Source organism: Leptodactylus fuscus, chromosome 1, assembly GCF_031893055.1.
Source record: "Leptodactylus fuscus isolate aLepFus1 chromosome 1, aLepFus1.hap2, whole genome shotgun sequence".
Lineage (NCBI taxonomy): Eukaryota > Metazoa > Chordata > Amphibia > Anura > Leptodactylidae > Leptodactylus > Leptodactylus fuscus.
The window spans coordinates 96,044,765-96,065,111 of record NC_134265.1 but is presented as its reverse complement, the minus strand read 5'-3'; the positions used below and the strand labels follow the sequence as shown (position 1 = coordinate 96,065,111).

General features: G+C 52.2%; 22 non-coding genes and 2 pseudogenes across 22 annotated transcripts; all 24 read left to right on the top strand.

The window, feature by feature from the left end:
- Positions 1 to 432: 432 nt before the first annotated feature.
- Positions 433 to 551, top strand: LOC142189688 (5S ribosomal RNA). Its single transcript, XR_012713647.1, has one exon. It is a non-coding gene; the product is annotated as a 5S ribosomal RNA (ribosomal RNA).
- Positions 552 to 1,265: 714 nt separating this feature from the next.
- Positions 1,266 to 1,384, top strand: LOC142190279 (5S ribosomal RNA). Its single transcript, XR_012714201.1, has one exon. It is a non-coding gene; the product is annotated as a 5S ribosomal RNA (ribosomal RNA).
- A 714-nt stretch (positions 1,385 to 2,098) lies between these two features.
- LOC142190271 (5S ribosomal RNA) lies at positions 2,099 to 2,217 on the top strand. The gene has a single exon (XR_012714193.1). It is a non-coding gene; the product is annotated as a 5S ribosomal RNA (ribosomal RNA).
- Positions 2,218 to 2,932: 715 nt separating this feature from the next.
- Positions 2,933 to 3,051, top strand: LOC142190217 (5S ribosomal RNA). The gene has a single exon (XR_012714143.1). It is a non-coding gene; the product is annotated as a 5S ribosomal RNA (ribosomal RNA).
- Positions 3,052 to 3,765: 714 nt separating this feature from the next.
- Positions 3,766 to 3,874, top strand: LOC142190410 (5S ribosomal RNA; annotated as a pseudogene).
- A 714-nt stretch (positions 3,875 to 4,588) lies between these two features.
- LOC142190407 (5S ribosomal RNA) lies at positions 4,589 to 4,697 on the top strand (annotated as a pseudogene).
- Positions 4,698 to 5,411: 714 nt separating this feature from the next.
- Positions 5,412 to 5,530, top strand: LOC142190240 (5S ribosomal RNA). Its single transcript, XR_012714165.1, has one exon. It is a non-coding gene; the product is annotated as a 5S ribosomal RNA (ribosomal RNA).
- A 714-nt stretch (positions 5,531 to 6,244) lies between these two features.
- LOC142189687 (5S ribosomal RNA) lies at positions 6,245 to 6,363 on the top strand. Its single transcript, XR_012713646.1, has one exon. It is a non-coding gene; the product is annotated as a 5S ribosomal RNA (ribosomal RNA).
- A 714-nt stretch (positions 6,364 to 7,077) lies between these two features.
- On the top strand, positions 7,078 to 7,196 carry LOC142191042 (5S ribosomal RNA). Its single transcript, XR_012714659.1, has one exon. It is a non-coding gene; the product is annotated as a 5S ribosomal RNA (ribosomal RNA).
- Positions 7,197 to 7,910: 714 nt separating this feature from the next.
- On the top strand, positions 7,911 to 8,029 carry LOC142189685 (5S ribosomal RNA). Its single transcript, XR_012713645.1, has one exon. It is a non-coding gene; the product is annotated as a 5S ribosomal RNA (ribosomal RNA).
- Positions 8,030 to 8,743: 714 nt separating this feature from the next.
- Positions 8,744 to 8,862, top strand: LOC142190304 (5S ribosomal RNA). Its single transcript, XR_012714225.1, has one exon. It is a non-coding gene; the product is annotated as a 5S ribosomal RNA (ribosomal RNA).
- A 714-nt stretch (positions 8,863 to 9,576) lies between these two features.
- Positions 9,577 to 9,695, top strand: LOC142189684 (5S ribosomal RNA). Its single transcript, XR_012713644.1, has one exon. It is a non-coding gene; the product is annotated as a 5S ribosomal RNA (ribosomal RNA).
- A 714-nt stretch (positions 9,696 to 10,409) lies between these two features.
- On the top strand, positions 10,410 to 10,528 carry LOC142191030 (5S ribosomal RNA). The gene has a single exon (XR_012714648.1). It is a non-coding gene; the product is annotated as a 5S ribosomal RNA (ribosomal RNA).
- A 714-nt stretch (positions 10,529 to 11,242) lies between these two features.
- LOC142189683 (5S ribosomal RNA) lies at positions 11,243 to 11,361 on the top strand. Its single transcript, XR_012713643.1, has one exon. It is a non-coding gene; the product is annotated as a 5S ribosomal RNA (ribosomal RNA).
- A 714-nt stretch (positions 11,362 to 12,075) lies between these two features.
- LOC142189681 (5S ribosomal RNA) lies at positions 12,076 to 12,194 on the top strand. The gene has a single exon (XR_012713641.1). It is a non-coding gene; the product is annotated as a 5S ribosomal RNA (ribosomal RNA).
- Positions 12,195 to 12,908: 714 nt separating this feature from the next.
- Positions 12,909 to 13,027, top strand: LOC142190239 (5S ribosomal RNA). Its single transcript, XR_012714164.1, has one exon. It is a non-coding gene; the product is annotated as a 5S ribosomal RNA (ribosomal RNA).
- A 714-nt stretch (positions 13,028 to 13,741) lies between these two features.
- Positions 13,742 to 13,860, top strand: LOC142189680 (5S ribosomal RNA). Its single transcript, XR_012713640.1, has one exon. It is a non-coding gene; the product is annotated as a 5S ribosomal RNA (ribosomal RNA).
- Positions 13,861 to 14,574: 714 nt separating this feature from the next.
- Positions 14,575 to 14,693, top strand: LOC142189679 (5S ribosomal RNA). The gene has a single exon (XR_012713639.1). It is a non-coding gene; the product is annotated as a 5S ribosomal RNA (ribosomal RNA).
- A 714-nt stretch (positions 14,694 to 15,407) lies between these two features.
- On the top strand, positions 15,408 to 15,526 carry LOC142189678 (5S ribosomal RNA). Its single transcript, XR_012713638.1, has one exon. It is a non-coding gene; the product is annotated as a 5S ribosomal RNA (ribosomal RNA).
- A 715-nt stretch (positions 15,527 to 16,241) lies between these two features.
- LOC142189677 (5S ribosomal RNA) lies at positions 16,242 to 16,360 on the top strand. The gene has a single exon (XR_012713637.1). It is a non-coding gene; the product is annotated as a 5S ribosomal RNA (ribosomal RNA).
- A 715-nt stretch (positions 16,361 to 17,075) lies between these two features.
- Positions 17,076 to 17,194, top strand: LOC142189816 (5S ribosomal RNA). The gene has a single exon (XR_012713768.1). It is a non-coding gene; the product is annotated as a 5S ribosomal RNA (ribosomal RNA).
- A 714-nt stretch (positions 17,195 to 17,908) lies between these two features.
- Positions 17,909 to 18,027, top strand: LOC142189912 (5S ribosomal RNA). Its single transcript, XR_012713859.1, has one exon. It is a non-coding gene; the product is annotated as a 5S ribosomal RNA (ribosomal RNA).
- Positions 18,028 to 18,741: 714 nt separating this feature from the next.
- Positions 18,742 to 18,860, top strand: LOC142190270 (5S ribosomal RNA). The gene has a single exon (XR_012714192.1). It is a non-coding gene; the product is annotated as a 5S ribosomal RNA (ribosomal RNA).
- A 715-nt stretch (positions 18,861 to 19,575) lies between these two features.
- Positions 19,576 to 19,694, top strand: LOC142189676 (5S ribosomal RNA). Its single transcript, XR_012713636.1, has one exon. It is a non-coding gene; the product is annotated as a 5S ribosomal RNA (ribosomal RNA).
- Positions 19,695 to 20,347: the final 653 nt, after the last annotated feature.

Sequence of the window (20,347 nt, the reverse complement as noted above, 5' to 3'; positions counted from 1 at the left end):
AGACCAATTTACAGGGCAACACAGGCTGAACATCTTTGCAGACAACGCGCCCTAAGAAAAGAGAAGCTGACTGAAAAGCAGCTTCGCTTCCAGGCACGGGCAACCATCTCAACTTCTTCCTTAGCCGACTACTGGACAATGGGCTCTGGTCCAGCTTGCTCTTTCTTTCACCCCCGGGATGGTTTCTTAGCCCTGCGCAGACCTTGCGCCCAGCCCTTTTGAAAGAGGGCGGCTGCGGCCTGTGACTGGTTGCTGAACAACACCTGTGGGTATAAGGGCCGCCCCCCAGCTCTTGCACTGCTCCTGTTGGAGTATGAAGTTCCCTTAAGAGAAGGCAAAAAGTGAAGAAGAAGGTCTAGCGTGAAGTAGTGCAAAGAGCTGCCAGCAGCCAGGCTGCAAAGTATTTGAGGAGTAAGTGAGAAGCCTGTCTCTGCCTACGGCCACACCACCCTGAACACGCCCGATCTCGTCTGATCTCGGAAGCTAAGCAGGGTCGGGCCTGGTTAGTACTTGGATGGGAGACCGCCTGGGAATACCAGGTGCTGTAGGCTTTTGCTTTTCCTCACTTCCACCAGCAGGGGTCACTCTCCTCTATGCCATTTTTACATTCACTTTTTACACTGCACACTTGCTTCTTTTACATTCGCTTTCTCTCTTGCACTCTTTAGGCCTTGCAAAATCCTAGTATTCTCAGTCTTACCGCTATCACTCTTAGCAGCGGCAGCGGGCGTGGTGGCCACCAGCGTTGTGGCTTTTTACTTTTAATAATAGCAGGCTTCATTTCCATAGTATCTGGGCCTCCCGCCGGGCTGGAAGCCATAGCTAGTAACCTGCAGACCAATTTACAGGGCAACACAGGCTGAACATCTTTTCAGACAACGTGCCCTAAGAAAAGAGAAGCTGACTGAAAAGCAGCTTCGCTTCCAGGCACGGGCAACCATCTCAACTTCTTCCTTAGCCGACTCCTGGACAATGGGCTCTGGTCCAGCTTGCTCTTTCTTTCACCCCCGGGATGGTTTCTTAGCCCTGCGCAGACCTTGCGCCCAGCCCTTTTGAAAGAGGGCGGCTGCGGCCTGTGACTGGTTGCTGAACAACATCTGTGGGTATAAGGGCCGCCCCCAGCTCTTGCACTGCTCCTGTTGGAGTATGAAATTCCCTTAAGAGAAGGCAAAAAGTGAAGAAAAAGGTCTAGCGTGAAGTAGTGCAAAGGGCTGCCAGCAGCCAGGCTGCAAAGTAGAAGAGGAGTAAGTGAGAAGTCTGTCTCTGCCTACGGCCACACCACCCTGAACACGCCCGATCTTGTCTGATCTCGGAAGCTAAGCAGCGTCGGGCCTGGTTAGTACTTGGATGGGAGACCGCCTGGGAATACCAGGTGCTGTAGGATTTTGCTTTTCCTCACTTCCACCAGCAGGGGTCACTCTCCTCTATGCCATTTTTACATTCACTTTTTACACTGCACACTTGCTTCTTTTACATTCGCTTTCTCTCTTGCACTCTTTAGGCCTTGCAAAATCCTAGTATTCTCAGTCTTACCGCTATCACTCTTAGCAGCCGCAGCGGGCGTGGTGGCCACCAGCGTTGTGGCTTTTTTCTTTTAATAATAGCAGGCTTCATTTCCATAGTATCTGGGCCTCCCGCCGGGCTGGAAGCCATAGCTCGTAACCTGCAGACCAATTTACAGGGCAACACAGGCTGAACATCTTTGCAGACAACGCGCCCTAAGAAAAGAGAAGCTGACTGAAAAGCAGCTTCGCTTCCAGGCACGGGCAACCATCTCAACTTCTTCCTTAGCCGACTACTGGACAATGGGCTCTGGTCCAGCTTGCTCTTTCTTTCACCCCCGGGATGGTTTCTTAGCCCTGCGCAGACCTTGCGCCCAGCCCTTTTGAAAGAGGGCGGCTGCGGCCTGTGACTGGTTGCTGAACAACACCTGTGGGTATAAGGGCCGCCCCCAGCTCTCGCACTGCTCCTGTTGGAGTATGAAGTTCCCTTAAGAGAAGGCAAAAAGTGAAGAAAAAGGTCTAGCGTGAAGTAGTGCAAAGGGCTGCCAGCAGCCAGGCTGCAAAGTAGAAGAGGAGTAAGTGAGAAGCCTGTCTCTGCCTACAGCCACACCACCCTGAACACGCCCTTTCTCGTCTGATCTCGGAAGCTAAGCAGGGTCGGGCCTGGTTAGTACTTGGATGGGAGACCGCCTGGGAATACCAGGTGCTGTAGGCTTTTGCTTTTCCTCACTTCCACCAGCAGGGGTCACTCTCCTCTATGCCATTTTTACATTCACTTTTTACACTGCACACTTGCTTCTTTTACATTCGCTTTCTCTCTTGCACTCTTTAGGCCTTGCAAAATCCTAGTATTCTCAGTCTTACCGCTATCACTCTTAGCAGCCGCAGCGGGCGTGGTGGCCACCAGCGTTGTGGCTTTTTACTTTTAATAATAGCAGGCTTCATTTCCATAGTATCTGGGCCTCCCGCCGGGCTGGAAGCCATAGCTAGTAACCTGCAGACCAATTTACAGGGCAACACAGGCTGAACATCTTTGCAGACAACGCGCCCTAAGAAAAGAGAAGCTGACTGAAAAGCAGCTTCGCTTCCAGGCACGGGCAACCATCTCAACTTCTTCCTTAGCCGACTACTGGACAATGGGCTCTGGTCCAGCTTGCTCTTTCTTTCACCCCCGGGATGGTTTCTTAGCCCTGCGCAGACCTTGCGCCCAGCCCTTTTGAAAGAGGGCGGCTGCGGCCTGTGACTGGTTGCTGAACAACACCTGTGGGTATAAGGGCCGCCCCCCAGCTCTTGCACTGCTCCTGTTGGAGTATGAAGTTCCCTTAAGAGAAGGCAAAAAGTGAAGAAAAAGGTCTAGCGTGAAGTAGTGCAAAGAGCTGCCAGCAGCCAGGCTGCAAAGTAGAAGAGGAGTAAGTGAGAAGCCTGTCTCTGCCTACGGCCACACCACCCTGAACACGCCCGATCTCGTCTGATCTCGGAAGCTAAGTAGGCGCGGGCCTGGTTAGTACCTGGATGGGAGACCGCCTGGGAATACCAGGTGCTGTAGGCTTTTGCTTTTCCTCACTTCCACCAGCAGGGGTCACTCTCCTCTATGCCATTTTTACATTCACTTTTTACACTGCACACTTGCTTCTGTTACATTCGCTTTCTCTCTTGCACTCTTTAGGCCTTGCAAAATCCTAGTATTCTCAGTCTTACCGCTATCACTCTTAGCAGCCGCAGCGGGCGTGGTGGCCACCAGCGTTGTGGCTTTTTACTTTTAATAATAGCAGGCTTCATTTCCATAGTATCTGGGCCTCCCGCCGGGCTGGAAGCCATAGCTAGTAACCTGCAGACCAATTTACAGGGCAACACAGGCTGAACATCTTTGCAGACAACGTGCCCTAAGAAAAGAGAAGCTGACTGAAAAGCAGCTTCGCTTCCAGGCACGGGCAACCATCTCAACTTCTTCCTTAGCCGACTCCTGGACAATGGGCTCTGGTCCAGCTTGCTCTTTCTTTCACCCCCGGGATGGTTTCTTAGCCCTGCGCAGACCTTGCGCCCAGCCCTTTTGAAAGAGGGCGGCTGCGGCCTGTGACTGGTTGCTGAACAACACCTGTGGGTATAAGGGCCGCCCCCAGCTCTTGCACTGCTCCTGTTGGAGTATGAAGTTCCCTTAAGAGAAGGCAAAAAGTGAAGAAAAAGGTCTAGCGTGAAGTAGTGCAAAGAGCTGCCAGCAGCCAGGCTGCAAAGTAGAAGAGGAGTAAGTGAGAAGCCTGTCTCTGCCTAGGGCCACACCACCCTGAACACGCCCGATCTCGGAAGCTAAGCAGGGTCGGGCCTGGTTAGTACTTGGATGGGAGACCGCCTGGGAATACCAGGTGCTGTAGGCTTTTGCTTTTCCTCACTTCCACCAGCAGGGGTCACTCTCCTCTATGCCATTTTTACATTCACTTTTTACACTGCACACTTGCTTCTTTTACATTCGCTTTCTCTCTTGCACTCTTTAGGCCTTGCAAAATCCTAGTATTCTCAGTCTTACCGCTATCACTCTTAGCAGCCGCAGCGGGCGTGGTGGCCACCAGCGTTGTGGCTTTTTACTTTTAATAATAGCAGGCTTCATTTCCATAGTATCTGGGCCTCCCGCCGGGCTGGAAGCCATAGCTAGTAACCTGCAGACCAATTTACAGGGCAACACAGGCTGAACATCTTTGCAGACAACGGGCCCTAAGAAAAGAGAAGCTGACTGAAAAGCAGCTTCGCTTCCAGGCACGGGCAACCATCTCAACTTCTTCCTTAGCCGACTCCTGGACAATGGGCTCTGGTCCAGCTTGCTCTTTCTTTCACCCCCGGGATGGTTTCTTAGCCCTGCGCAGACCTTGCGCCCAGCCCTTTTGAAAGAGGGCGGCTGCGGCCTGTGACTGGTTGCTGAACAACACCTGTGGGTATAAGGGCCGCCCCCAGCTCTTGCACTGCTCCTGTTGGAGTATGAAGTTCCCTTAAGAGAAGGCAAAAAGTGAAGAAAAAGGTCTAGCGTGAAGTAGTGCAAAGAGCTGCCAGCAGCCAGGCTGCAAAGTAGAAGAGGAGTAAGTGAGAAGCCTGTCTCTGCCTAGGGCCACACCACCCTGAACACGCCCGATCTCGGAAGCTAAGCAGGGTCGGGCCTGGTTAGTACTTGGATGGGAGACCGCCTGGGAATACCAGGTGCTGTAGGCTTTTGCTTTTCCTCACTTCCACCAGCAGGGGTCACTCTCCTCTATGCCATTTTTACATTCACTTTTTACACTGCACACTTGCTTCTTTTACATTCGCTTTCTCTCTTGCACTCTTTAGGCCTTGCAAAATCCTAGTATTCTCAGTCTTACCGCTATCACTCTTAGCAGCCGCAGCGGGCGTGGTGGCCACCAGCGTTGTGGCTTTTTACTTTTAATAATAGCAGGCTTCATTTCCATAGTATCTGGGCCTCCCGCCGGGCTGGAAGCCATAGCTAGTAACCTGCAGACCAATTTACAGGGCAACACAGGCTGAACATCTTTGCAGACAACGGGCCCTAAGAAAAGAGAAGCTGACTGAAAAGCAGCTTCGCTTCCAGGCACGGGCAACCATCTCAACTTCTTCCTTAGCCGACTCCTGGACAATGGGCTCTGGTCCAGCTTGCTCTTTCTTTCACCCCCGGGATGGTTTCTTAGCCCTGCGCAGACCTTGCGCCCAGCCCTTTTGAAAGAGGGCGGCTGTGGCCTGTGACTGGTTGCTGAACAACACCTGTGGGTATAAGGGCCGCCCCCAGCTCTTGCACTGCTCCTGTTGGAGTATGAAGTTCCCTTAAGAGAAGGCAAAAAGTGAAGAAAAAGGTCTAGCGTGAAGTAGTGCAAAGAGCTGCCAGCAGCCAGGCTGCAAAGTAGAAGAGGAGTAAGTGAGAAGCCTGTCTCTGCCTACGGCCACACCACTCTCAACACGCCCGATCTCGTCTGATCTCGGAAGCTAAGCAGGGTCGTGCCTGGTTAGTACTTGGATGGGAGACCGCCTGGGAATACCAGGTGCTGTAGGCTTTTGCTTTTCCTCACTTCCACCAGCAGGGTCACTCTCCTCTATGCCATTTTTACATTCACTTTTTACACTGCACACTTGCTTCTTTTACATTCGCTTTCTCTCTTGCACTCTTTAGGCCTTGCAAAATCCTAGTATTCTCAGTCTTACCGCTATCACTCTTAGCAGCCGCAGCGGGCGTGGTGGCCACCAGCGTTGTGGCTTTTTACTTTTAATAATAGCAGGCTTCATTTCCATAGTATCTGGGCCTCCCGCCGGGCTGGAAGCCATAGCTAGTAACCTGCAGACCAATTTACAGGGCAACACAGGCTGAACATCTTTGCAGACAACGCGCCCTAAGAAAAGAGAAGCTGACTGAAAAGCAGCTTCGCTTCCAGGCACGGGCAACCATCTCAACTTCTTCCTTAGCCGACTCCTGGACAATGGGCTCTGGTCCAGCTTGCTCTTTCTTTCACCCCCGGGATGGTTTCTTAGCCCTGCGCAGACCTTGCGCCCAGCCCTTTTGAAAGAGGGCGGCTGCGGCCTGTGACTGGTTGCTGAACAACACCTGTGGGTATAAGGGCCTCCCCCCAGCTCTTGTACTGCTCCTGTTGGAGTATGAAGTTCCCTTAAGAGAAGGCGAAAAGTGAAGAAAAAGGTCTAGCGTGAAGTAGTGCAAAGAGCTGCCAGCAGCCAGGCTGCAAAGTAGAAGAGGAGTAAGTGAGAAGCCTGTCTCTGCCTACGGCCACACCACCCTGAACACGCCCGATCTCGTCTGATCTCGGAAGCTAAGCAGGGTCGGGCCTGGTTAGTACTTGGATGGGAGACCGCCTGGGAATACCAGGTGCTGTAGGCTTTTGCTTTTCCTCACTTCCACCAGCAGGGGTCACTCTCCTCTATGCCATTTTTACATTCACTTTTTACACTGCACACTTGCTTCTTTTACATTCGCTTTCTCTCTTGCACTCTTTAGGCCTTGCAAAATCCTAGTATTCTCAGTCTTACCGCTATCACTCTTAGCAGCCGCAGCGGGCGTGGTGGCCACCAGCGTTGTGGCTTTTTACTTTTAATAATAGCAGGCTTCATTTCCATAGTATCTGGGCCTCCCGCCGGGCTGGAAGCCATAGCTAGTAACCTGCAGACCAATTTACAGGGCAACACAGGCTGAACATCTTTGCAGACAACGTGCCCTAAGAAAAGAGAAGCTGACTGAAAAGCAGCTTCGCTTCCAGGCACGGGCAACCATCTCAACTTCTTCCTTAGCCGACTCCTGGACAATGGGCTCTGGTCCAGCTTGCTCTTTCTTTCACCCCCGGGATGGTTTCTTAGCCCTGCGCAGACCTTGCGCCCAGCCCTTTTGAAAGAGGGCGGCTGCGGCCTGTGACTGGTTGCTGAACAACACCTGTGGGTATAAGGGCCGCCCCCAGCTCTTGCACTGCTCCTGTTGGAGTATGAAGTTCCCTTAAGAGAAGGCAAAAAGTGAAGAAAAAGGTCTAGCGTGAAGTAGTGCAAAGAGCTGCCAGCAGCCAGGCTGCAAAGTAGAAGAGGAGTAAGTGAGAAGTTTGTCTCCGCCTACGGCCACACCACCCTGAACACGCCCGATCTCGTCTGATCTCGGAAGCTAAGCAGGGTTGGGCCTGGTTAGTACTTGGATGGGAGACCGCCTGGGAATACCAGGTGCTGTAGGCTTTTGCTTTTCCTCACTTCCACCAGCAGGGGTCACTCTCCTCTATGCCATTTTTACATTCACTTTTTACACTGCACACTTGCTTCTTTTACATTCGCTTTCTCTCTTGCACTCTTTAGGCCTTGCAAAATCCTAGTATTCTCAGTCTTACCGCTATCACTCTTAGCAGCCGCAGCGGGCGTGGTGGCCACCAGCGTTGTGGCTTTTTACTTTTAATAATAGCAGGCTTCATTTCCATAGTATCTGGGCCTCCCGCCGGGCTGGAAGCCATAGCTAGTAACCTGCAGACCAATTTACAGGGCAACACAGGCTGAACATCTTTGCAGACAACGTGCCCTAAGAAAAGAGAAGCTGACTGAAAAGCAGCTTCGCTTCCAGGCACGGGCAACCATCTCAACTTCTTCCTTAGCCGACTCCTGGACAATGGGCTCTGGTCCAGCTTGCTCTTTCTTTCACCCCCGGGATGGTTTCTTAGCCCTGCGCAGACCTTGCGCCCAGCCCTTTTGAAAGAGGGCGGCTGCGGCCTGTGACTGGTTGCTGAACAACACCTGTGGGTATAAGGGCCGCCCCCAGCTCTTGCACTGCTCCTGTTGGAGTATGAAGTTCCCTTAAGAGAAGGCAAAAAGTGAAGAAAAAGGTCTAGCGTGAAGTAGTGCAAAGGGCTGCCAGCAGCCAGGCTGCAAAGTAGAAGAGGAGTAAGTGAGAAGCCTGTCTCTGCCTACGGCCACACCACCCTGAACACGCCCGATCTCGTCTGATCTCGGAAGCTAAGCAGGGTCGGGCCTGGTTAGTACTTGGATGGGAGACCGCCTGGGAATACCAGGTGCTGTAGGCTTTTGCTTTTCCTCACTTCCACCAGCAGGGGTCACTCTCCTCTATGCCATTTTTACATTCAATTTTTACACTGCACACTTGCTTCTTTTACATTCGCTTTCTCTCTTGCACTCTTTAGGCCTTGCAAAATCCTAGTATTCTCAGTCTTACCGCTATCACTCTTAGCAGCCGCAGCGGGCGTGGTGGCCACCAGCGTTGTGGCTTTTTACTTTTAATAATAGCAGGCTTCATTTCCATAGTATCTGGGCCTCCCGCCGGGCTGGAAGCCATAGCTAGTAACCTGCAGACCAATTTACAGGGCAACACAGGCTGAACATCTTTGCAGACAACGGGCCCTAAGAAAAGAGAAGCTGACTGAAAAGCAGCTTCGCTTCCAGGCACGGGCAACCATCTCAACTTCTTCCTTAGCCGACTCCTGGACAATGGGCTCTGGTCCAGCTTGCTCTTTCTTTCACCCCCGGGATGGTTTCTTAGCCCTGCGCAGATCTTGCGCCCAGCCCTTTTGAAAGAGGGCGGCTGTGGCCTGTGACTGGTTGCTGAACAACACCTGTGGGTATAAGGGCCGCCCCCAGCTCTTGCACTGCTCCTGTTGGAGTATGAAGTTCCCTTAAGAGAAGGCAAAAAGTGAAGAAAAAGGTCTAGCGTGAAGTAGTGCAAAGAGCTGCCAGCAGCCAGGCTGCAAAGTAGAAGAGGAGTAAGTGAGAAGCCTGTCTCTGCCTTCGGCCACACCACTCTCAACACGCCCGATCTCGTCTGATCTCGGAAGCTAAGCAGGGTCGTGCCTGGTTAGTACTTGGATGGGAGACCGCCTGGGAATACCAGGTGCTGTAGGCTTTTGCTTTTCCTCACTTCCACCAGCAGGGTCACTCTCCTCTATGCCATTTTTACATTCACTTTTTACACTGCACACTTGCTTCTTTTACATTCGCTTTCTCTCTTGCACTCTTTAGGCCTTGCAAAATCCTAGTATTCTCAGTCTTACCGCTATCACTCTTAGCAGCCGCAGCGGGCGTGGTGGCCACCAGCGTTGTGGCTTTTTACTTTTAATAATAGCAGGCTTCATTTCCATAGTATCTGGGCCTCCCGCCGGGCTGGAAGCCATAGCTAGTAACCTGCAGACCAATTTACAGGGCAACACAGGCTGAACATCTTTGCAGACAACGCGCCCTAAGAAAAGAGAAGCTGACTGAAAAGCAGCTTCGCTTCCAGGCACGGGCAACCATCTCAACTTCTTCCTTAGCCGACTCCTGGACAATGGGCTCTGGTCCAGCTTGCTCTTTCTTTCACCCCCGGGATGGTTTCTTAGCCCTGCGCAGACCTTGCGCCCAGCCCTTTTGAAAGAGGGCGGCTGCGGCCTGTGACTGGTTGCTGAACAACACCTGTGGGTATAAGGGCCTCCCCCCAGCTCTTGTACTGCTCCTGTTGGAGTATGAAGTTCCCTTAAGAGAAGGCGAAAAGTGAAGAAAAAGGTCTAGCGTGAAGTAGTGCAAAGAGCTGCCAGCAGCCAGGCTGCAAAGTAGAAGAGGAGTAAGTGAGAAGCCTGTCTCTGCCTACGGCCACACCACCCTGAACACGCCCGATCTCGTCTGATCTCGGAAGCTAAGCAGGGTCGGGCCTGGTTAGTACTTGGATGGGAGACCGCCTGGGAATACCAGGTGCTGTAGGCTTTTGCTTTTCCTCACTTCCACCAGCAGGGGTCACTCTCCTCTATGCCATTTTTACATTCACTTTTTACACTGCACACTTGCTTCTTTTACATTCGCTTTCTCTCTTGCACTCTTTAGGCCTTGCAAAATCCTAGTATTCTCAGTCTTACCGCTATCACTCTTAGCAGCCGCAGCGGGCGTGGTGGCCACCAGCGTTGTGGCTTTTTACTTTTAATAATAGCAGGCTTCATTTCCATAGTATCTGGGCCTCCCGCCGGGCTGGAAGCCATAGCTAGTAACCTGCAGACCAATTTACAGGGCAACACAGGCTGAACATCTTTGCAGACAACGTGCCCTAAGAAAAGAGAAGCTGACTGAAAAGCAGCTTCGCTTCCAGGCACGGGCAACCATCTCAACTTCTTCCTTAGCCGACTCCTGGACAATGGGCTCTGGTCCAGCTTGCTCTTTCTTTCACCCCCGGGATGGTTTCTTAGCCCTGCGCAGACCTTGCGCCCAGCCCTTTTGAAAGAGGGCGGCTGCGGCCTGTGACTGGTTGCTGAACAACACCTGTGGGTATAAGGGCCGCCCCCAGCTCTTGCACTGCTCCTGTTGGAGTATGAAGTTCCCTTAAGAGAAGGCAAAAAGTGAAGAAAAAGGTCTAGCGTGAAGTAGTGCAAAGAGCTGCCAGCAGCCAGGCTGCAAAGTAGAAGAGGAGTAAGTGAGAAGTTTGTCTCCGCCTACGGCCACACCACCCTGAACACGCCCGATCTCGTCTGATCTCGGAAGCTAAGCAGGGTTGGGCCTGGTTAGTACTTGGATGGGAGACCGCCTGGGAATACCAGGTGCTGTAGGCTTTTGCTTTTCCTCACTTCCACCAGCAGGGGTCACTCTCCTCTATGCCATTTTTACATTCACTTTTTACACTGCACACTTGCTTCTTTTACATTCGCTTTCTCTCTTGCACTCTTTAGGCCTTGCAAAATCCTAGTATTCTCAGTCTTACCGCTATCACTCTTAGCAGCCGCAGCGGGCGTGGTGGCCACCAGCGTTGTGGCTTTTTACTTTTAATAATAGCAGGCTTCATTTCCATAGTATCTGGGCCTCCCGCCGGGCTGGAAGCCATAGCTAGTAACCTGCAGACCAATTTACAGGGCAACACAGGCTGAACATCTTTGCAGACAACGTGCCCTAAGAAAAGAGAAGCTGACTGAAAAGCAGCTTCGCTTCCAGGCACGGGCAACCATCTCAACTTCTTCCTTAGCCGACTCCTGGACAATGGGCTCTGGTCCAGCTTGCTCTTTCTTTCACCCCCGGGATGGTTTCTTAGCCCTGCGCAGACCTTGCGCCCAGCCCTTTTGAAAGAGGGCGGCTGCGGCCTGTGACTGGTTGCTGAACAACACCTGTGGGTATAAGGGCCGCCCCCAGCTCTTGCACTGCTCCTGTTGGAGTATGAAGTTCCCTTAAGAGAAGGCAAAAAGTGAAGAAAAAGGTCTAGCGTGAAGTAGTGCAAAGGGCTGCCAGCAGCCAGGCTGCAAAGTAGAAGAGGAGTAAGTGAGAAGCCTGTCTCTGCCTACGGCCACACCACCCTGAACACGCCCGATCTCGTCTGATCTCGGAAGCTAAGCAGGGTCGGGCCTGGTTAGTACTTGGATGGGAGACCGCCTGGGAATACCAGGTGCTGTAGGCTTTTGCTTTTCCTCACTTCCACCAGCAGGGGTCACTCTCCTCTATGCCATTTTTACATTCAATTTTTACACTGCACACTTGCTTCTTTTACATTCGCTTTCTCTCTTGCACTCTTTAGGCCTTGCAAAATCCTAGTATTCTCAGTCTTACCGCTATCACTCTTAGCAGCCGCAGCGGGCGTGGTGGCCACCAGCGTTGTGGCTTTTTACTTTTAATAATAGCAGGCTTCATTTCCATAGTATCTGGGCCTCCCGCCGGGCTGGAAGCCATAGCTAGTAACCTGCAGACCAATTTACAGGGCAACACAGGCTGAACATCTTTGCAGACAACGCGCCCTAAGAAAAGAGAAGCTGACTGAAAAGCAGCTTCGCTTCCAGGCACGGGCAACCATCTCAACTTCTTCCTTAGCCGACTCCTGGACAATGGGCTCTGGTCCAGCTTGCTCTTTCTTTCACCCCCGGGATGGTTTCTTAGCCCTGCGCAGACCTTGCGCCCAGCCCTTTTGAAAGAGGGCGGCTGCGGCCTGTGACTGGTTGCTGAACAACACCTGTGGGTATAAGGGCCGCCCCCAGCTCTTGCACTGCTCCTGTTGGAGTATGAAGTTCCCTTAAGAGAAGGCAAAAAGTGAAGAAAAAGGTCTAGCGTGAAGTAGTGCAAAGAGCTGCCAGCAGCCAGGCTGCAAAGTAGAAGAGGAGTAAGTGAGAAGCCTGTCTCTGCCTACGGCCACACCACCCTGAACACGCCCGATCTCGTCTGATCTCGGAAGCTAAGCAGGGTCGGGCCTGGTTAGTACTTGGATGGGAGACCGCCTGGGAATACCAGGTGCTGTAGGCTTTTGCTTTTCCTCACTTCCACCAGCAGGGGTCACTCTCCTCTATGCCATTTTTACATTCAATTTTTACACTGCACACTTACTTCTTTTACATTCGCTTTCTCTCTTGCACTCTTTAGGCCTTGCAAAATCCTAGTATTCTCAGTCTTACCGCTATCACTCTTAGCAGCCGCAGCGGGCGTGGTGGCCACCAGCGTTGTGGCTTTTTACTTTTAATAATAGCAGGCTTCATTTCCATAGTATCTGGGCCTCCCGCCGGGCTGGAAGCCATAGCTAGTAACCTGCAGACCAATTTACAGGGCAACACAGGCTGAACATCTTTGCAGACAACGCGCCCTAAGAAAAGAGAAGCTGACTGAAAAGCAGCTTCGCTTCCAGGCACGGGCAACCATCTCAACTTCTTCCTTAGCCGACTCCTGGACAATGGGCTCTGGTCCAGCTTGCTCTTTCTTTCACCCCCGGGATGGTTTCTTAGCCCTGCGCAGACCTTGCGCCCAGCCCTTTTGAAAGAGGGCGGCTGTGGCCTGTGACTGGTTGCTGAACAACACCTGTGGGTATAAGGGCCGCCCCCAGCTCTTGCACTGCTCCTGTTGGAGTATGAAGTTCCCTTAAGAGAAGGCAAAAAGTGAAGAAAAAGGTCTAGCGTGAAGTAGTGCAAAGAGCTGCCAGCAGCCAGGCTGCAAAGTAGAAGAGGAGTAAGTGAGAAGCCTGTCTCTGCCTACGGCCACACCACTCTCAACACGCCCGATCTCGTCTGATCTCGGAAGCTAAGCAGGGTCGTGCCTGGTTAGTACTTGGATGGGAGACCGCCTGGGAATACCAGGTGCTGTAGGCTTTTGCTTTTCCTCACTTCCACCAGCAGGGTCACTCTCCTCTATGCCATTTTTACATTCACTTTTTACACTGCACACTTGCTTCTTTTACATTCGCTTTCTCTCTTGCACTCTTTAGGCCTTGCAAAATCCTAGTATTCTCAGTCTTACCGCTATCACTCTTAGCAGCCGCAGCGGGCGTGGTGGCCACCAGCGTTGTGGCTTTTTACTTTTAATAATAGCAGGCTTCATTTCCATAGTATCTGGGCCTCCCGCCGGGCTGGAAGCCATAGCTAGTAACCTGCAGACCAATTTACAGGGCAACACAGGCTGAACATCTTTGCAGACAACGCGCCCTAAGAAAAGAGAAGCTGACTGAAAAGCAGCTTCGCTTCCAGGCACGGGCAACCATCTCAACTTCTTCCTTAGCCGACTCCTGGACAATGGGCTCTGGTCCAGCTTGCTCTTTCTTTCACCCCCGGGATGGTTTCTTAGCCCTGCGCAGACCTTGCGACCAGCCCTTTTGAAAGAGGGCGGCTGCGGCCTGTGACTGGTTGCTGAACAACACCTGTGGGTATAAGGGCCTCCCCCCAGCTCTTGTACTGCTCCTGTTGGAGTATGAAGTTCCCTTAAGAGAAGGCGAAAAGTGAAGAAAAAGGTCTAGCGTGAAGTAGTGCAAAGAGCTGCCAGCAGCCAGGCTGCAAAGTAGAAGAGGAGTAAGTGAGAAGCCTGTCTCTGCCTACGGCCACACCACCCTGAACACGCCCGATCTCGTCTGATCTCGGAAGCTAAGCAGGGTCGGGCCTGGTTAGTACTTGGATGGGAGACCGCCTGGGAATACCAGGTGCTGTAGGCTTTTGCTTTTCCTCACTTCCACCAGCAGGGGTCACTCTCCTCTATGCCATTTTTACATTCACTTTTTACACTGCACACTTGCTTCTTTTACATTCGCTTTCTCTCTTGCACTCTTTAGGCCTTGCAAAATCCTAGTATTCTCAGTCTTACCGCTATCACTCTTAGCAGCCGCAGCGGGCGTGGTGGCCACCAGCGTTGTGGCTTTTTACTTTTAATAATAGCAGGCTTCATTTCCATAGTATCTGGGCCTCCCGCCGGGCTGGAAGCCATAGCTAGTAACCTGCAGACCAATTTACAGGGCAACACAGGCTGAACATCTTTGCAGACAACGTGCCCTAAGAAAAGAGAAGCTGACTGAAAAGCAGCTTCGCTTCCAGGCACGGGCAACCATCTCAACTTCTTCCTTAGCCGACTCCTGGACAATGGGCTCTGGTCCAGCTTGCTCTTTCTTTCACCCCCGGGATGGTTTCTTAGCCCTGCGCAGACCTTGCGCCCAGCCCTTTTGAAAGAGGGCGGCTGCGGCCTGTGACTGGTTGCTGAACAACACCTGTGGGTATAAGGGCCGCCCCCAGCTCTTGCACTGCTCCTGTTGGAGTATGAAGTTCCCTTAAGAGAAGGCAAAAAGTGAAGAAAAAGGTCTAGCGTGAAGTAGTGCAAAGAGCTGCCAGCAGCCAGGCTGCAAAGTAGAAGAGGAGTAAGTGAGAAGTTTGTCTCCGCCTACGGCCACACCACCCTGAACACGCCCGATCTCGTCTGATCTCGGAAGCTAAGCAGGGTCGGGCCTGGTTAGTACTTGGATGGGAGACCGCCTGGGAATACCAGGTGCTGTAGGCTTTTGCTTTTCCTCACTTCCACCAGCAGGGGTCACTCTCCTCTATGCCATTTTTACATTCACTTTTTACACTGCACACTTGCTTCTTTTACATTCGCTTTCTCTCTTGCACTCTTTAGGCCTTGCAAAATCCTAGTATTCTCAGTCTTACCGCTATCACTCTTAGCAGCCGCAGCGGGCGTGGTGGCCACCAGCGTTGTGGCTTTTTACTTTTAATAATAGCAGGCTTCATTTCCATAGTATCTGGGCCTCCCGCCGGGCTGGAAGCCATAGCTAGTAACCTGCAGACCAATTTACAGGGCAACACAGGCTGAACATCTTTGCAGACAACGTGCCCTAAGAAAAGAGAAGCTGACTGAAAAGCAGCTTCGCTTCCAGGCACGGGCAACCATCTCAACTTCTTCCTTAGCCGACTCCTGGACAATGGGCTCTGGTCCAGCTTGCTCTTTCTTTCACCCCCGGGATGGTTTCTTAGCCCTGCGCAGACCTTGCGCCCAGCCCTTTTGAAAGAGGGCGGCTGCGGCCTGTGACTGGTTGCTGAACAACACCTGTGGGTATAAGGGCCGCCCCCAGCTCTTGCACTGCTCCTGTTGGAGTATGAAGTTCCCTTAAGAGAAGGCAAAAAGTGAAGAAAAAGGTCTAGCGTGAAGTAGTGCAAAGGGCTGCCAGCAGCCAGGCTGCAAAGTAGAAGAGGAGTAAGTGAGAAGCCTGTCTCTGCCTACGGCCACACCACCCTGAACACGCCCGATCTCGTCTGATCTCGGAAGCTAAGCAGGGTCGGGCCTGGTTAGTACTTGGATGGGAGACCGCCTGGGAATACCAGGTGCTGTAGGCTTTTGCTTTTCCTCACTTCCACCAGCAGGGGTCACTCTCCTCTATGCCATTTTTACATTCAATTTTTACACTGCACACTTGCTTCTTTTACATTCGCTTTCTCTCTTGCACTCTTTAGGCCTTGCAAAATCCTAGTATTCTCAGTCTTACCGCTATCACTCTTAGCACCCGCAGCGGGCGTGGTGGCCACCAGCGTTGTGGCTTTTTACTTTTAATAATAGCAGGCTTCATTTCCATAGTATCTGGGCCTCCCGCCGGGCTGGAAGCCATAGCTAGTAACCTGCAGACCAATTTACAGGGCAACACAGGCTGAACATCTTTGCAGACAACGCGCCCTAAGAAAAGAGAAGCTGACTGAAAAGCAGCTTCGCTTCCAGGCACGGGCAACCATCTCAACTTCTTCCTTAGCCGACTCCTGGACAATGGGCTCTGGTCCAGCTTGCTCTTTCTTTCACCCCCGGGATGGTTTCTTAGCCCTGCGCAGACCTTGCGCCCAGCCCTTTTGAAAGAGGGCGGCTGCGGCCTGTGACTGGTTGCTGAACAACACCTGTGGGTATAAGGGCCGCCCCCCAGCTCTTGCACTGCTCCTGTTGGAGTATGAAGTTCCCTTAAGAGAAGGCAAAAAGTGAAGAAGAAGGTCTAGCGTGAAGTAGTGCAAAGAGCTGCCAGCAGCCAGGCTGCAAAGTAGAAGAGGAGTAAGTGAGAAGCCTGTCTCTGCCTACGGCCACACCACCCTGAACACGCCCGATCTCGTCTGATCTCGGAAGCTAAGCAGGGTCGGGCCTGGTTAGTACTTGGATGGGAGACCGCCTGGGAATACCAGGTGCTGTAGGCTTTTGCTTTTCCTCACTTCCACCAGCAGGGGTCACTCTCCTCTATGCCATTTTTACATTCACTTTTTACACTGCACACTTGCTTCTTTTACATTCGCTTTCTCTCTTGCACTCTTTAGGCCTTGCAAAATCCTAGTATTCTCAGTCTTACCGCTATCACTCTTAGCACCCGCAGCGGGCGTGGTGGCCACCAGCGTTGTGGCTTTTTACTTTTAATAATAGCAGGCTTCATTTCCATAGTATCTGGGCCTCCCGCCGGGCTGGAAGCCATAGCTAGTAACCTGCAGACCAATTTACAGGGCAACACAGGCTGAACATCTTTGCAGACAACGCGCCCTAAGAAAAGAGAAGCTGACTGAAAAGCAGCTTCGCTTCCAGGCACGGGCAACCATCTCAACTTCTTCCTTAGCCGACTACTGGACAATGGGCTCTGGTCCAGCTTGCTCTTTCATTCACCCCCGGGATGGTTTCTTAGCCCTGCGCAGACCTTGCGCCCAGCCATTTTGAAAGAGGGCGGCTGCGGCCTGTGACTGGTTGCTGAACAACACCTGTGGGTATAAGGGCCGCCCCCCAGCTCTTGCACTGCTCCTGTTGGAGTATGAAGTTCCCTTAAGAGAAGGCAAAAAGTGAAGAAGAAGGTCTAGCGTGAAGTAGTGCAAAGAGCTGCCAGCAGCCAGGCTGCAAAGTAGAAGAGGAGTAAGTGAGAAGCCTGTCTCTGCCTACGGCCACACCACCCTGAACACGCCCGATCTCGTCTGATCTCGGAAGCTAAGTAGGGTCGGGCCTGGTTAGTACTTGGATGGGAGACCGCCTGGGAATACCAGGTGCTGTAGGCTTTTGCTTTTCCTCACTTCCACCAGCAGGGGTCACTCTCCTCTATGCCATTTTTACATTCACTTTTTACACTGCACACTTGCTTCTTTTACATTCGCTTTCTCTCTTGCACTCTTTAGGCCTTGCAAAATCCTAGTATTCTCAGTCTTACCGCTATCACTCTTAGCAGCCGCAGCGGGCGTGGTGGCCACCAGCGTTGTGGCTTTTTACTTTTAATAATAGCAGGCTTCATTTCCATAGTATCTGGGCCTCCCGCCGGGCTGGAAGCCATAGCTAGTAACCTGCAGACCAATTTACAGGGCAACACAGGCTGAACATCTTTGCAGACAACGTGCCCTAAGAAAAGAGAAGCTGACTGAAAAGCAGCTTCGCTTCCAGGCACGGGCAACCATCTCAACTTCTTCCTTAGCCGACTCCTGGACAATGGGCTCTGGTCCAGCTTGCTCTTTCTTTCACCCCCGGGATGGTTTCTTAGCCCTGCGCAGACCTTGCGCCCAGCCCTTTTGAAAGAGGGCGGCTGCGGCCTGTGACTGGTTGCTGAACAACACCTGTGGGTATAAGGGCCGCCCCCAGCTCTTGCACTGCTCCTGTTGGAGTATGAAGTTCCCTTAAGAGAAGGCAAAAAGTGAAGAAAAAGGTCTAGCGTGAAGTAGTGCAAAGAGCTGCCAGCAGCCAGGCTGCAAAGTAGAAGAGGAGTAAGTGAGAAGTTTGTCTCCGCCTACGGCCACACCACCCTGAACACGCCCGATCTCGTCTGATTTCGGAAGCTAAGCAGGGTCGGGCCTGGTTAGTACTTGGATGGGAGACCGCCTGGGAATACCAGGTGCTGTAGGCTTTTGCTTTTCCTCACTTCCACCAGCAGGGGTCACTCTCCTCTATGCCATTTTTACATTCACTTTTTACACTGCACACTTGCTTCTTTTACATTCGCTTTCTCTCTTGCACTCTTTAGGCCTTGCAAAATCCTAGTATTCTCAGTCTTACCGCTATCACTCTTAGCAGCCGCAGCGGGCGTGGTGGCCACCAGCGTTGTGGCTTTTTTCTTTTAATAATAGCAGGCTTCATTTCCATAGTATCTGGGCCTCCCGCCGGGCTGGAAGCCATAGCTCGTAACCTGCAGACCAATTTACAGGGCAACACAGGCTGAACATCTTTGCAGACAACGCGCCCTAAGAAAAGAGAAGCTGACTGAAAAGCAGCTTCGCTTCCAGGCACGGGCAACCATCTCAACTTCTTCCTTAGCCGACTACTGGACAATGGGCTCTGGTCCAGCTTGCTCTTTCTTTCACCCCCGGGATGGTTTCTTAGCCCTGCGCAGACCTTGCGCCCAGCCCTTTTGAAAGAGGGCGGCTGCGGCCTGTGACTGGTTGCTGAACAACACCTGTGGGTATAAGGGCCGCCCCCAGCTCTCGCACTGCTCCTGTTGGAGTATGAAGTTCCCTTAAGAGAAGGCAAAAAGTGAAGAAAAAGGTCTAGCGTGAAGTAGTGCAAAGGGCTGCCAGCAGCCAGGCTGCAAAGTAGAAGAGGAGTAAGTGAGAAGCCTGTCTCTGCCTACAGCCACACCACCCTGAACACGCCCTTTCTCGTCTGATCTCGGAAGCTAAGCAGGGTCGGGCCTGGTTAGTACTTGGATGGGAGACCGCCTGGGAATACCAGGTGCTGTAGGCTTTTGCTTTTCCTCACTTCCACCAGCAGGGGTCACTCTCCTCTATGCCATTTTTACATTCACTTTTTACACTGCACACTTGCTTCTTTTACATTCGCTTTCTCTCTTGCACTCTTTAGGCCTTGCAAAATCCTAGTATTCTCAGTCTTACCGCTATCACTCTTAGCAGCCGCAGCGGGCGTGGTGGCCACCAGCGTTCTGGCTTTTTACTTTTAATAATAGCAGGCTTCATTTCCATAGTATCTGGGCCTCCCGCCGGGCTGGAAGCCATAGCTAGTAACCTGCAGACCAATTTACAGGGCAACACAGGCTGAACATCTTTGCAGACAACGCGCCCTAAGAAAAGAGAAGCTGACTGAAAAGCAGCTTCGCTTCCAGGCACGGGCAACCATCTCAACTTCTTCCTTAGCCGACTACTGGACAATGGGCTCTGGTCCAGCTTGCTCTTTCTTTCACCCCCGGGATGGTTTCTTAGCCCTGCGCAGACCTTGCGCCCAGCCCTTTTGAAAGAGGGCGGCTGCGGCCTGTGACTGGTTGCTGAACAACACCTGTGGGTATAAGGGCCGCCCCCCAGCTCTTGCACTGCTCCTGTTGGAGTATGAAGTTCCCTTAAGAGAAGGCAAAAAGTGAAGAAGAAGGTCTAGCGTGAAGTAGTGCAAAGGGCTGCCAGCAGCCAGGCTGCAAAGTAGAAGAGGAGTAAGTGAGAAGCCTGTCTCTGCCTACGGCCACACCACCCTGAACACGCCCGATCTCGTCTGATCTCGGAAGCTAAGCAGGGTCGGGCCTGGTTAGTACTTGGATGGGAGACCGCCTGGGAATACCAGGTGCTGTAGGCTTTTGCTTTTCCTCACTTCCACCAGCAGGGGTCACTCTCCTCTATGCCATTTTTACATTCACTTTTTACACTGCACACTTGCTTCTTTTACATTCGCTTTCTCTCTTGCACTCTTTAGGCCTTGCAAAATCCTAGTATTCTCAGTCTTACCGCTATCACTCTTAGCAGCCGCAGCGGGCGTGGTGGCCACCAGCGTTGTGGCTTTTTTCTTTTAATAATAGCAGGCTTCATTTCCATAGTATCTGGGCCTCCCGCCGGGCTGGAAGCCATAGCTCGTAACCTGCAGACCAATTTACAGGGCAACACAGGCTGAACATCTTTGCAGACAACGCGCCCTAAGAAAAGAGAAGCTGACTGAAAAGCAGCTTCGCTTCAAGGCACGGGCAACCATCTCAACTTCTTCCTTAGCCGACTACTGGACAATGGGCTCTGGTCCAGCTTGCTCTTTCTTTCACCCCCGGGATGGTTTCTTAGCCCTGCGCAGACCTTGCGCCCAGCCCTTTTGAAAGAGGGCGGCTGCGGCCTGTGACTGGTTGCTGAACAACACCTGTGGGTATAAGGGCCGCCCCCAGCTCTTGCACTGCTCCTGTTGGAGTATGAAGTTCCCTTAAGAGAAGGCAAAAAGTGAAGAAAAAGGTCTAGCGTGAAGTAGTG